This window comes from Psammomys obesus, unplaced genomic scaffold (genome assembly GCF_907164565.1).
Source record: "Psammomys obesus unplaced genomic scaffold, mPsaObe1.curated_primary_1811, whole genome shotgun sequence".
NCBI lineage: Eukaryota > Metazoa > Chordata > Mammalia > Rodentia > Muridae > Psammomys > Psammomys obesus.
The window spans coordinates 77857-93776 of NW_026596069.1; the positions used below are offsets into that span (position 1 = coordinate 77857).

The 15920-nt window shown below is 42.9% G+C and overlaps 1 pseudogene; it reads left to right on the plus strand.

Moving 5' to 3' along the window:
* The first annotated feature begins 281 nt into the window (after nt 1-281).
* LOC129690122 (N-alpha-acetyltransferase 11-like) lies at nt 282-914 on the plus strand (annotated as a pseudogene).
* Nucleotides 915-15920: the final 15006 nt, after the last annotated feature.

Consider the following 15920-nt stretch of genomic DNA (forward strand, 5'->3'; position numbering starts at 1 on the left):
TGCACAATGGCTGGCGGGTAGATGAGGGCATCCTTTTGAAGGAAGAACACATGGTCAACATTCATTTTGGACACGAGTGGGACCCCATTTGCATGAAGATGGATGAGGTTCTGTTCAGCTTGGCTGAAAAGAAACGGAAGCTAGTGGGAGATCTTCCTCATCTTGTATGAGTCCTGTTTGGATATACCAGCTGTGTTTAAAGTAAATGGTGTTGGTGTCGCTTGTGCATCGTGGCATCCTCTCTGACTCTCCAGGATCTGACAGGCCTGTCTGTTACCACTATGAACATCCACTGTCCTTGGCCAGATGACCTGATGAACATGCAACACTGCAACCTCCTTTGCCTTCCTGAGAACTACCAGATGAAGTAATATTTCTACCATGGCCAGCTCTCCTCCATTACTGAGGATCAGGATGGGAAAACTGTGGGTTATGTCCTGGCCAAAATGGAAGAGGATCTTGATGATGTCCCTCATGAACACATCACCTCACTGGCTGTGAAATGATCCCACTGGCGCCTTGGCCTGGCCCAGAAGCTGATGGACCAGGCCTCATGGGCCATGGTTGAGAACTTCAGTACCAAGTATGTATCCCTGTGTGTCAGGAAGAGCAACCGAGCAGCCATGCACCTGTATTCCAACACCCTGAACTTCCACGTTAGTAAGGTGGAGCCCAAGTACCATGCAGATGAAGAAGATGCATACGCTATGAAGAGAGACCTCTCACAGATGGCAGATGACCTGAGACAGCAGATGGTGCTGAGGGGCAGATATGTTTCTGGGTTACAGGCAGAACCAGGACAGCACAGTTCAGAAGAAGCCTGTCAGCAGGAGAACCTGGCCGGAGATGATAGTAACAGTGACAGCAATGACAGCTTACAGGACTTGGATTCTACCTCTCGGAACCTGCTTTGAGCATTACAGGTCCTTGTACTCTAGCCACATTTTCTCTTGGCAACCCTGTGCTTGCTGTGTTTTGCAGTACCTGCTCCAGGGTCATCTCACAGTGACCCCCCAATGGCGTCTCATTTTCATGATTAGCAGCAACCTTCCACATAACTAGCCTATGTGATCATGACGGCACATCTGCACACAGGACCTGCTGTGCAGGAACCAAGGCCTACCATAGCAGCACCTCTCTTGACTTCTTCTATGCTGCCATCATATCCTGTTTCCTATGCACTGATTGTGTGTATCCTCCAGGTTTTCTCCTAGAATGCCAAGCAGGAAGTAGGGACAACTGGAGAAGATCCCCAGATTTCAGCATTTGCCATTATTCTTCTGGGTTTTCTTCCTTGGAGTAGGCAGGACCATCAAGTTAGTTCTCATGCCCTCTGCCCCTATCTGGTAGAAGTTACTCTTGCTTTCTCTGGAAACTGCCCTTACCCTGCCCTGCTCTCCTTCTCTTTAAAGAAGAATGTTCCCTTTCCCAGTGGGAGAAGGTAATAGGTACTGGACTTCTATGCAAGCAGACTGTAGATCTGAAGAAAAGGACAAGCAGAAATTAAATTACAATCTAATCTTAAAAAATAAAAATATTAAAAAAGAAAATGGTAACTTTATGAATTTTTTTCATGACCAAGAGATGGTAGCAAAGTGTTTTGCACCTTCCGACACTGAGGAAATAGCACAGTTGCCCGTTATCACCAGTCCTAATCCACTCACCCCTACCTCAAAAGAGGCACCTATCGGACTGTTGGAACCAACAGAATGGTCACATTTGGGTGACTCATGGTTCACTGATGGCTCACCGACCACTAATAAAACCAAAACTCAGCACTGGTGCTAACTGGGCATTATTTCTTATGCATAGAGAGAAAAGGAAGTAACAGGTAGCAAGGCAAGATCATAACAAATTACACTCTATGAATCATAGGAACTTTAAGAAAAAAAGAAAAACAGAAGGTAGAACAATGAATGCCATGACATTGATCTTCTAGGCTGTGGCACCCGGACAGTGCTCCTGGGATTACTGTTGAATCCTGTAAGTTTAACACTGCCCAAAAAGTCAAAATCTTCTTTTTGAGTTTTACATCATGCACCCCAAACCTACTCCTCTCCCCATCCCTTCACATCTTCCCCTTTACAACCTCCCCCAAAAGAAAACAAAAAAAAAATCTTACTATGGAAGTTGAGGTGTGCCAGGGTGTGTCACACAGTGTACCATTTTGCCCAAACAGCTTTTCTTGAAAACGTTTATTGCAGTGAGTTATTGGTCTGGTTGAAGGCCTCTGACTTCTGATGCAGAAGTCAATACTAGATCTTTACTCTTGACTATCTCCTTGTTGCCCTGTGTCATGGAGGTCCTGCGGCTTTAGCTCTGCAGGGCCCACCCCTTCAATTGTTCCAACAGTTCATAGATGGGGTAGATGTTGGGGTGGGGCAATCAAAACCTGGATCTGTGCCTTGGTGGTAGCTGAGTGATCAGCCTGACAGCGATCCTGTGCTCACATCATCAGGGACAGCTCTCCCACACTCACACCACCTGGGCAAGTTCCCTCACACTGCCCAGATGAAGGGCAGGGCCAGCTCACCCAAGTGCCACTGCCAGCAAAGAGTGGGGCCAGCTTTCATGCTCTCACATCTTCTGGCTGGCTCTCCCACACCCACGCCACCAGAGTCAGATCTACTGTGTTGCCCAGGCAAAGTGCAGGGGCCTGCTCTCCTGAGTGCTGCATCTAGCAAAGAGTGAGACCACTCCTCATGTCCTCAGGGCCAGTTCTCCCATGCTGCCTAGGGAAGGAGTAGGACCAGCTCTCCCAAATGCTGCAGTAGGTGAGAGATGGGGAAAGATCTGCACAGCTTTTAGACATCAACATGGCCCTAGGCCATGGGACATCCACATGGACTTTGGTGGTAACATGGGACACTGATGCTAACACAACTCCTGCTGCTGTAAGGCCACTGACCCAGACATGGCCCACAGCAGCAGCATAGGACAGGACCTAACCATGGCCTCAGGTGGCATCTCAGGCTACTTACATCATGAAATTCCTCACTAACTTCAACTCTCCAGTTCCACCTCTCTTCATTGTGCACACACTGCTGTTTCTCTTTCTCTTCCACCTATTCATTACTTACTTGCTCATCTTAGTGGCACCTCTCAGTGCCTTCCAAGTGACACCAGGCAGGGGTTGTCTCAGGTTGGGGATCATCTCTGGCATGGTCTGTCCCTCCTACCCCGTGGAACTAGGTGGAGGTCCAATTTCAGGCTCTTTGACTACACCATCTTCCACATCACCATCACCAACACTTTCAAGCTCACCAGAATCAGAAACATCATCACCTTCATTGACAGCCTCACCCACAGCAGCAGGAACAACAAATAAAACAATAGTGGAGGTAGCAACCATACCAACAACTACAGTAACCAATAAACAAAGAATAAAGTATGATATTGGCAACTTATTCTACAATACTTTAGATGTATATCTACCAGAATACTAGGACTGTGAACACTTCAACTTAAACTTCACATATACCAGGAATGTATTCTATGCTCAATATGCTCATCGTGAAGCTATTGGAAATACAATTTAGTAAAACTATTGTGATGAATGGGGACAGGCTAAGGCCCATTTTTCACTGATTTGGAGAGTCATAGTCACCATTTACCAAGAGGAAGCTGAAAACACCAATTTTAAGGAATAAAATGCCCCTTAACACAGACATGGAGAAATATCACAGCAGCACCAGCCATCTATATCTTTCATTGCCTTATGGTGAAGAACAAAGGGAGAACAAAAAGAGAGGCCAGACAGAGAGGATTCCATGTTTGACTGTGAAATAGCACTAAACGCAAAATTCCTGTCAGCATTCTTCACCCATATGTCTAGCAAATGAACCCATCTATGGCTTCCACTACAACAAATCCACAAGGGTGGCTACAGAAGCCACCTTGGAGGAAGAAGGGCCAGGCTACTAAATAGCAACATCAACCACATATAGTCCCATGGCTTGGCAGAACTATACCTCAGACCCTGATAGAACACCATGGAAGCACTTTCTCTCTTGGAACACTGTGGAAAGCTGCTTGTTTGTCATGTGTTGTGCTGCTTAGTTATTGAGCTCTCAGAAAAAAAAATTTCACCCTGGCCTTCACCTGGAGACAGGCAGGATGTTTTGCCAAGTTCATTTCCTTTTGAGGAAATGAGGATCACAGACAGGTGGTGTTAGGCCCAACAAGAGCCTAAATATAAGAAGGTATGAAGAGAACTCAGGAAACTAATCATCCATCGATGCAAAAACAAAAGAGACTCTTCTTGACCATTGCAATGGGGTCACCCCTGCTGGTCAGCTAGGAGTGGCACCGGGAGACAAAGACCTTGGGTTTTTAAAAGACACAAGTCGGGAATCTCCTGGCATTGCCTTCTTGGCGATTTAGGGATGGATGAAGTGTTTAACTTTTAAAATAATTGGTCAGTTCTGGTCACCCTTAGGTCCAGTCAGCCCTGTTGTAAATATCTGATCGTCAAGTCAGTTTGGAATTTCCTGCCATCCACAGTTAAATGTGGGAGAGGGATTAACTCATCCCATGTCTGTTCTGAGGAATGGGGGTTACAGGCTTTGGATCAAAGGTCAGGAGAAGGATTGGGGCCATTTGGCCCAGTTTCCAAACAAAGCCCATCTCACCGGCACAAGCCGGTGATTTTTTCTCCATTTAGTAGAGATCTCTGCTTGTTCTCTTTCTTATCTCTGCCCTCACAGATGGCTAATGTCAGGAACTTTTACATTCCTCGGTTCTCTGGAGAAGCACTAAGAGGCTTTAATTAACATGGGCCTAAAACTTGTAAATATAAGTTATAAGGCAATTAAAAGAAATATAGGTTACAAAGTTAGTCTGATTCTTTCAGTGGTTGAAGTAAACAAGCTTGACTTCTGCATGAACCCCTTCATTGTATCAAGGTACTTTGCTCTTTAGAAAGGGATTATTGGAATAAACCAGTGTGTGACAGTTGGCTGCCCTCTCAAACAGATCCCATGTGTAGTGTTTTGGTTAATTTTTCTTTCAATCCTCATTCCCCACTCAAGAACTGTTCCACTCTGCCCGTTGGCTCTGGCAGAACACAATACCACAACTATATGGATTCAAGTGCCCAAAATCACCTTTGGAACTATAGCAACAACTGAGTGGAACAAACATGACTGTATTGGGAAGTGGAAGTTTCTGGTTTCTTTGAAGACTCAGTTGAGTCATATGATGTTCTGCTGGAAGCTGGCTCATGAGAAGACGTGGGATATTTTTCTGTGAACTCTCCTGTGTAAGTTGTATGACTTTGGCCAGCTGAGAACATCCATGGGTGGACTCTGAGGAAAAGAAATATATAGACGCCCACAGACAGTGAGATGTTGGTTTTTTTATACATTGGTGTACTGATCTTTGTGCTTTGACACTTGGCTATGCAAAGAGAAATATTCCAGAGAACTTCTCGGGGCAATCCAATTGAGTCTTGTGACTTCCCCTGACTTGTCCCAATCTTCTGAATCATGCTGATCCATGTTGCTGCTGTGAGAGGGCATGTGATGTTTTGCTCTCTCTTGTGAGGGCAGTGACTTTGGCCAGCTGAGAACATCCATGGATGGACTTTGAGGAGAGGACATATATAGAGACCCATGCAGAGTGAGACACCACTTCTTGGATTGACATTGTTGTGCTGATCGTCGTGCTTTAACACTTGACTTGGCAGAGAGAAACATTCCAGAGAGCTTCTCTGGACAATGGCCTTTGAACTGGACTGCCTGTATCCAGACAATGAAGAGTGGACTCATCCCAAAGAAATACTTCTACAGGGCGGGGCAAGATGGCGGCGCCGGGAGGACTCTCATTCTGAGGAGCAGCACAGCAAGATTGGCACAGTGACCAGCAATCAGAACTCGTGGCCATAAAACACAAGGGATTGTGTTTCACAGGTGAGAGGATACCCCACAGTGGGGGATTCAATCAGCTTTAACTCACCCGGCTAAACCTCAGAAGAGATCCCGGTTCCGCCAGGCACTTGGTCGCCAGCCCAGAGCTACCCGCCAGTGCGATCTGGTCACGGTCCCAGACTGAACTGTGGGCCCACAACACCATAGACTGGATTTCCCAGTCAAGAGATAACCCCACGGAGCAGGAAACGATTGGGACCAACCTCAGGTTACCCAGACATCCCCTGGAAAAGACTCGGGTTCCGCGGGTGCCCCAAGAGCCAGCCCGGACCCAGAGCCGGGACCCAGACACCTGCACAGAGCCCTGCCTGCGCGCCTGATTCGCCGCCTCAAATAGAACTGTGGGCACCAGAGACTGCATTTCACTGGCAGGTGCAAACCCACAGGGAGGAAAATGGCTGGTCTGATCTCAGAGCACTCAGCCGACACCCCCACCCCGAAATGGTCTAGGGAAAATTACCCAGTTTAGGGAGCCGCCAAGGCTCCAAAAGGCCAGAAAGGCGGAGCCACAAGCGGGCATCTATGCCTGTGGGTTCTACTCGTCACCCCAGACAGAACAGCAGTCCCCAAAGCAAAGACTGCTTGTCTCTGGCAGGAGGAAACCCCCATCAGAAGGGATCATCAGCTCTAACGCTTAGGACACCCAGCACCAAAACACTTCCTAGATTCACACAGACCCTAGTGCAGGCAGGAGCGCTGTGCTCTGCCGCCATTATTGAGTTCCCCTAGGGCACTAGGACACACAGCTGCATCCTCAGACCTACAAAAGCCAGAGAGCCATTACAGCAGCCCTCAGATACTGTGCCAAGGATCAACCAGTTATCCCTAGCTAGACTGTCAAAACTGTGGGAATCCCTGGTCCTTCAAAAGGGCTGCATCCACAGCGTCTGGACCAGAGCAGTGCCTGCAGCCGCCATCCCAGACAGGGACACACAGCTTCTGGTCCAGAGTGAGGCACCCAGCCTCCAGACCAGAGCAGCGCCCCCAGGCGCCAACTCAACCTAGGTGCACATTCTCCAGGTCCAGAGCGGAGCAATCAGCCTCTGGCCCAGAGACTTGCTGAGTGCACCTCCCACTTTCCCAGACAGAACTGTGCGCCCCAGGATAACAGACTGAGTTTCCCTGTTGGGAGAAAACCCCACAGCTAGGGAATCAGCAGTCTCTTCAAGAGGACTGTACATGGAAATTTAGTGAGCAGCAGCACACTAAATTTATAACGAGAAACCCAGCAGTGGGGCAGCTGTCTTGAGAAATTTTATGGGTAAGAGGAGATCCCCCCCTGCCTAACATAGACCACAGCTACTACTCAGGGCTATAAACCTGAGGTGAGCAGTGGCAACTCCGGAGAAACACTGGCCATACAGTGACCATAACCAAAAAGGAGAGAAGGACTCCTTCAGGAAAAATCATCTTCCGGCCAAGGGGATATTCCCTACCTCAGGACTCCAGGAAGCACAGAAACTAACAGCCAACACCTAAATCAGCCCAATGGGTAGAGGTCAGCGTAAAGGCTCAACCAACAAAAGACAGAGCAATATGGCATCTCCAGAACCCAGCCATCCAGGGGCGAACAGCCCTGAACAATGCAGCATAATAGAAAATCAAGAAGATGACCTTACATCTATGTTGATGAAGAGAATAATAGAGGAAACAGATAAAATACGTAAAGAATTAGAGGAAGATAAAACCAAACAGATCATGGCTATCCGTAAAGAAATGGAGGAAGATAAAGACAAGCAAATTAGGGCCATCCGTGAAGAAATACGGGAAGATGCAGCCAAACAGCTTGTGGCCTTCAGAGAAGAAATAATTAAATCACTGAAAGAAATAATAGAGACAGAGTTGAAGGAACTAAAAGAAAAAGAGGAAAATACAAGCAGACAGGTGAAGGAAGTAAACAAAACAACTCAAGACCTGAAGATAGAACTAGAAAAATTAAAGAAAACACAAATGGAGGAAATGATAGAGGGGAAGAATTCAGGGAAGAAAACAGGAACTACAGAGGTAAGCATAACCAACAGAATACAAGAAATGGAAGAAAGAATCTCAGGTGTAGAAGATACAATGGAAGAAATCGATGTATCTGTCAAAGAAAATGTTAAATCCAAAAAATTCCTGACACAGACCATCCAAGAAATCCAAGACAATATGAAAAGACAAAACCTAAGAATAATAGGAATAGAGGAAAAAGAAGACTCCCTTCTCCAAGGCCCAGAAAATATTTTCAACAAAATCATTGAAGAAAATTTCCCCAAGTTAAAGGAGAAGCCAATAAGGATACATGAGGCCTACAGAACACCCAACAAATTTGACCAGAAAAGAAAATCCTCCCGCCACATAATAATCAAAACAGTAAGTATACAGAACAAAGAAAAAATACTAAAAGCTGCAAGGGAAAAAGGCCAAGTAACATATAACGGCAAACCCATTAGAATCACACCTGACTTTTCAACATAAACTATGAAAGCCAGAAGGGCCTGGACAGATATCATGCAGACCCTAAGAGAACACAGATGCCAACCCAGGCTACTATACCCTGCAAAACTCTCAGTCCTCATAGACGGAGAAAACAAGATATTCAATGACAAAAACAAATTTCAACAATACCTACACACAAATCCAGCATTACAGAAGACACTGGAAGGGAAAATACAACCCAAGAAAATTAGCTTCTGTCAAGAAAACACAGGAAATAATTAACCTTACTACAGCAAAACAAAAAGCAACCAAGCACACAACCTTATGAACACAGCCAACATCAAAATCAAAGGATCTAACAGCCACTGGTCATTAATCTCTCTCAACATCAATGGACTCAACTCTCCAGTAAAAAGACACAGAATAATAGAATGGATACGTAAACAAAACCCAGCAATCTGTTGCATACAAGAAACACACCTAAGGCACAAAGATAGACATTACCTGAGGGTAAAAGGTTGGAAGACGACTTTTCAAGCAAATGGACCCAAGAAACAAGCAGGAGTAGCCATTCTAATATCTGATAAAATAAACTTTCAACCAAAATTAATAAAAAGAGATGAGGAAGGACACTTCATACTCATCAAGGGAAAATTCCACCAGGAAGACATCACAATCCTGAATGTCTATGCCCCAAATACAAGAGCACCCACATTTGTAAAAGAAACATTGATAAAATTTAAACCACATATAGATCCCCACACATTAATAGTGGGAGACTTCAACACCCCACTCTCAACAAAGGACAGGTCAACAAAACAGAAATTAAACAAAGAAACAATATCTCTGACAGAGGTCATGAATCAAATGGACCTCACAGACATTTACAGAACTTTACACCCAAACACAAAAGAATTTACCTTCTTCTCAGCACCTCATGGAACCTTCTCCAAAATAGACCATATAGTTGGTCACAAAGCAAGCCTCAACAGATACAAGAAGACTGAAATAATCCCTTGTATCCTGTCTGATCACCATGGAATAAAGCTGGACTTCAACAACAACAGAAATAGCAAAAAGCCTACACACACATGGAAACTGAACAACTTGTTACTAAATGACAGCTGGGTCAGGGAAGAAATAAAGAAAGAAATTAAAGCCTTTCTAGAACTCAATGAAAATGAAGACACAACATACCCAAACTTGTGGGACACAATGAAAGCAGTGCTAAGAGGAAAGTTCATAGCACTAAGTGCCTTCAAGAAGAAATTCGAGACAGCTCATTCAAGCAACTTAATGGCCCACTTAAAAACCCTAGAAAAAGAAGAAGCAGACACACCAAAAAGGAGTAGATGGCTGGAAATAATCAAACTCAGGGCTGAAATCAATCAATTAGAAACAAATAAAACAATTCAAAGAATCAATGAAACCAAAAGCTGGTTCTTTGAGAAAATCAACAAGATCGACAAACCCTTAGCCAAGCTAACTAAAAGGCAGAGAGACACCACCCAAATCAACAAAATCAGAAATGAAAAGGGGGACATAACTACAGACACTGAGGAAATCCAAACAATCATTAGGACTTACTTCAAAAGTCTATACTCAACAAAAATTGAAAATCTAAATGAAATGGACAATTTTCTTGATCGATTTGACTTACCAAAGCTGAATCAGGACCAAAGGTAAATCAACTAAATAGTCCTATATCCCCCAAAGAAATAGAAGCAGTCATCAAAAGTCTCCCATCCAAAAAAAGCCCAGGACCAGATGGCTTCAGTGCAGAATTCTACCAGACCTTCAAAGAAGAGCTAACTCCAATTCTCTTCACACTATTCCACAAAATAGAAACAGAAAGAACATTACCAAACTCATTCTATGAAGCCACAATCACCTTGGTACCTAAACCTCACAAAGACTCAACAAAGAAAGAGAATTTCAGGCCAATCTCCCTTATGAACATTGATGCAAAAATACTTAACAAAATACTTGCAAACCGAATCCAAGAACACATCAAAGATATTATCCACTATGACCAAGTAGGCTTCATCCCAGGTATGCAGGGGTGGTTCAATATACGGAAATCCATCAATGTGATCCACCATATTAACAAACTGAAAGAAAAAAACCACATGATAATCTCCCTAGATGCTGAAAAAAGCATTTGACAAAATCCAACATCCATTCATGTTTAAAGTACTGGAGAGATCAGGGATACAAGGCACATATCTAAACATAGTAAAGGCGATATACAGCAAGCCTATAGCCAACATCAAACTGAACGGAGAGAAACTTAAAGCAATCCCACTGAAATAAGGGACAAGACAAGGCTGCCCACTCTCTCCATATCTCTTCAACATAGTTCTTGAAGTCCTTTCTAGAGCGATAAGACGGTTGAAGGAGATCAAGGGGATACAGATGGGAAAGGAAGAAGTCAAATTATCACTATTTGCAGATGATATGATAGTATATATGAGTGACCCCAAAAACTCTACCAGGGAACTCCTACAGCTGATAAACACCTTCAGCAAAGTGGCCGGATACAAAATTAACTCAAAAAAATCAGTAGCACTCCTGTATACAAAAGACAAAAGGGCTGAGAAAGAAATTAGAGAAACAACACCATTCACAATAGCCACAAATGACATAAAGTACCTTGGTGTAACCCTAACCAAGAAAGTCAAAGACTTGTATGAAAAAAATTTCAAGTCTCTGAAGAAAGAATTAGAGGAAGATATGAGAAGCTGGAAAGATCTCCCATGCTCATGGCTTGGCAGGATCAACATAGTAAAAATGGCCATCTTACCAAAAGCAATCTACAGATTTAATGCAATTCCCATCAAATTGCCAACACAATTCTTTACAGACCTGGAAAGAAAAATTCTCAACTTCGTATGGAATAACAAGAAACCAAGAATTGCTAAAACAATCCTCTACAATAAAAGATCTTCTGGAGGTATCTCCATCCCTGATCTCAAGCTGTACTATAGAACAACAGTTATAAAAACTGCATGGTACTGGCATAGAAACAGAATGGTGGATCAATGGAATTGAACAGAAGACCCAGAAATAAACCCACACACTTACGGACACCTGATTTTTGACAAAGATGCCAAAACCATACAATGGAAAAAAGATAGCATCTTCAACAAATGGTGCTGGTCCAACTGGATGTCTACATGTAGAAAAATGAAAATAGATCCATACTTATCACCCTGCACAAAACTGAAGTCCAAGTGGATCAAAGACCTCAACATAAAACCAGACACATTAAATCAGCTAGAAAAAAAAGTGGGGAATACCCTAGAACTCATTGGTACAGGATAAAACTTCCTGAACAAAACACCAACAGCACAGGCTCTAAGAGCAACAATCAATAAATGGGACCTCATGAAACTGAAAAGCTTCTGTAAAGCAAAGGACACTGTCATCAAAACAAAGCGACTGCCTACAGATTGGGAAAGAATCATCACCAACCCTTTATCTGACAGAGGACTCATATCCAATATATATAAAGAACTAAACAAGCTGAAAAGCAACAAACCAAGTAATCCACTTAAAAAATGGGGAACAGAGCTAAAGAGAGAATTCTCTGTAGAGGAATATCGAATGGCAGAGAAGCACTTAAAGAAATACTCAACCTCATTAGCCATTAGGGAAATGCAAATCAAAACGACCCTGAGATTTCACCTTACACCCATCAGAATGGCCAAGATGAAAAACTCAAGGGACAACACATGCTGGAGAGGTTGTGGAGAAAGGGGAACCCTTCTCCACTGCTGGTGGGAATGTAAACTGGTACAACCACTCTGGAAATCAATCTGGCGCTTTCTCAGACAACTAGGAATAGCGCTTCCTCAAGATCCAGCCATACCACTCCTAGGCATATACCCAAAAGAGGCGCAAGTACACAAAAAGGACATTTGCTCAACCATGTTTGTAGCAGCTTTATTTGTAATAGCCAGAAGCTGGAAACAACCCAGATGCCCCTCAACTGAAGAATGGATGCAGAAACTGTGGTACATCTATACAATGGAGTATTACTCAGCAATGAAAAATAAGGAAATCATGAAATTTGCAGGTAAATGGTGGGACCTGGAAAGGATCATCCTGAGTGAGTTGTCCCAGAAGCAAAAAGACACGCATGGTATATACTCACTCATATAAACATACAACATAGAATAAACCCACTAAAATCTGTACATCTAAACAAACTAAGCAAAAGAGAGGACCCTAACTAAAATGTTCAATCCCCATCCTGAAAGGCAAAAAGGATGGACATCAGAAGAAAAAGAAAATAGGAAACAACCTTGGAACCTGCCACAGAGGGCCTCTGAAAGCTTCTGCAGTATAGACTGTCAAAGCAGATGCTGAGCCTGATGGCCAACTGATGGGCAGAGTGAATGGAATTTTATGTAAGAAGTGGGAAATAGTAAGAGCTGGAGGGGACGGGAACTCCACAAGCAGAGCAACAGAACAAGATAATTTGAACACAGGGAACTTCCCAGAAAATCATACTCCAACCAAGGACTATTCGTGGAGATAACCTAGAACTCCTGCACAGATGTAGCCCATAGCAGTTCAGTGTCCAAGTGGGTTACATAGTAATGGGAAGAGGGACTGCCTCTGACATAATCTGATTGGCCTGCTCGTTGATCACCTCCCCCTGAGGGGAGAGCAGCCTTACCAGGCCACGGTAGAGGACAATGCAGCCAATTTTGATGAGAACTGATAGACTAAGATCAGAAAGGAGAGGAGAACCTCCCCTATCAGTGGACTTGGGGAGTGGCATGCATGCAAAAAGGGGAGGGAGGGTGGGATCTGGAGGGGAGGAGGGAGGGGCTTATGGGGGGATACAAAATGAATAAAGTGTAATTAATAAAAAATTAAAAATAAAAATAAATAAAAAATTTTAAAAAAGATTTAAAAAAATAAAATAAAAATAAAAAAAGAAATACTTCTACAAAGGTCTATAACCCCTTTTACCTAATAACCTTCTTTGTTCCCTACCCCTACCTTTATTTAGGGTTCTTAAGCACCTTCACCACCTTTCCAGACCACCCCTTGCAACCTTAGATAGGAGATTAGTAGGGAAAAGGGCTGTAGACTTTTATCTACTTCCTGCTGATTAGGGTCGACTGGTCTTTAGGAAATTACCAAACTCAGTCATGATACCAGCAGAGCAGTCCAAAGACCAACACCAAGCAGCAACATGAAGTCATAGAAAGCAGCCAGACTCCATTGGATTGTCCAGAGAAGCTCTCCGGAATGTTTCTCTCTGCCAAGTCAAGTGTTGAAGCACGAAGATCAGCACAGCAATGTCAATCCAAGAAGTGGTGTCTCACTCTGCATGGGTCTCTATATATGTCCTCTCCTCAAAGTCCATCCATGGATGTTCTCAGCTGGCCAAAGTCACTGCCCTCACAAGAGAGAGCAAAACATCACATGCCCTCTCACAAGCCAACCTACAGCAAAATATCATTTACCAAGCTTGCAGCAAAACATCACATGACCAAACTGAGTCCAGACACTTCCACTTCAGTATTATGTGTGGCTGAATTTCCCAACCTATCTTATTATGGTAAGATGGACATATGGAATAAGATTCTGATATGCAAGGCAGAAAATGACTCATTTCCACTTATCAATGACTGGCTGAAAATCACAACATTGCATATTTCCATTGATCTTTATTGACCTACTACTACAATCCTTTACATCTTGTGATGTTGAGGCCTCACAATGCCCCTCCAGGAGAACCCATTCAGACACCCAGACACTCTGTACCTACATGGTATTTTACAGAACTCAAATAATATCATCATAGCCCAGCCAGTCATAGTTTGTACAGACATGGCCTATGTACCACTACACTTCTTGATATAAAGGTATTGACCCCCCATAACAGAATATTTGGGATGGGTATCAATCGATGCAAATTGGACTAATGTACTAATGCAAACTGACTAATGTCACCTTGTGTGTGTGGTACAACTCTTCACTGTTTTCACCAATTCAAAATCTGCATGATGAAGACAGATCCATCCAGATTGCCTCCAATAACTGGACCTCTACTGTACAAAGTCTAATATGTCACCAACAACACAATAAATCAAACTAGTGAAAGAGAAAATAGAGTGACCTGAATAACCTACCAGTCTTTTTAATACACCACTCTCAGAAGATTTACAACTTGACAACCACATTTGCCAACAAAACTCTAAAGAGCATAATGAAACCAAAAAGAACAGTGAATGTCACTGATTATCAATAATACACTGGAACTCATCTTTAAAATAAAGACCTTTTGGAGTTATGACACCATGCATACTCTCCACGACAATGAAACAATAGAATTCTCAATTCTTCTGGATATACATGCCAGGAACATTACTCATTTAGTCCCAGCAGAGAATATCACTATCTGAACTCCAACCAACTGGGGTACCGTAGATGCTCAAGATCACTCAAGATGACATGGGAGAACAACTGTCACAGGAGAAAGTAGAATTGAAGACCAGACCATCCACTAGAAGCCAGGTGCTGTTAATCCCACAAACGTGAGTAAAGACCGTTACCCGAATTCTTTTGTCAAATTAAGCAAGTTTTATTTTCTGTCAGGGCTAGCTCCCTAAAGCTATATTTAAAAATAGAGCATTGAACATAGGAAAGAATGGAGCTTACATAGTCAAAAAAAAATCTGCAAAACTGGGGAGTTTTCAAAGGTTGGGGGATATCAAGAGGAATTTGGTTATGTAGGAACTTGGCTGGACATTTAAATTTTATTTGACAGAACAGCTTATCTTATTAGAGTACGTTCAAGATATGAGTCAACTCCATAGAATGGGGAGCATGTCAATTCCAAAAACAGGTTAAAGCACAGTCAACTTGAATTTTGCATCTAACAGAAATGAATTTACTTTGATCTTATAACAAAATGGCTTCCATCCTTAATATCAAGTCAGACTGGTCCATCAGTGGGGCACATGAAACTACATTGTTAAAGGCTTGGAATTATTCTGGCTATCTAATTGATTACATCAACCTAAAAGTCGACATAATACAATTCACAACTAGAGGATGTCCTAGATTCTATGACTTCTTTGTGCCAAGGTACACACATAGAAAAGACAGACCACAGAAACTTACATTGGTGGAAGATCTGGTACTCTTTTCTGGTGTGCAAACAGAACACTCTGTAAATAATCTTTTTTAAAAATAAGGCATTAGAAAGTAGCCCATAAGCCCATACTCAATATATCACATGCAGGAACAACATTACACAAGAAACATCAATTAGATGAGGTATATGTCTTCCTCATAACATGAAAATCATGTAGAATCAAAGAAAGCAGCCTAAGACCATAAATAATTGATAGAGGATGGTGGTACAAAAAACAACACATTAATTATGCATTATATAATAAATAATAATCACACTAATGCAAATAATGTATTAATTATTTAAATGAAATGGAGATGGGGAAAGGTAAAAAGAGAAAAGAAGACAGGAAAGAGGGGGAAGTATGAAATAAAGGTATAAGAAACAATAGCAGCTGGGCATATGCTTTTAATCTC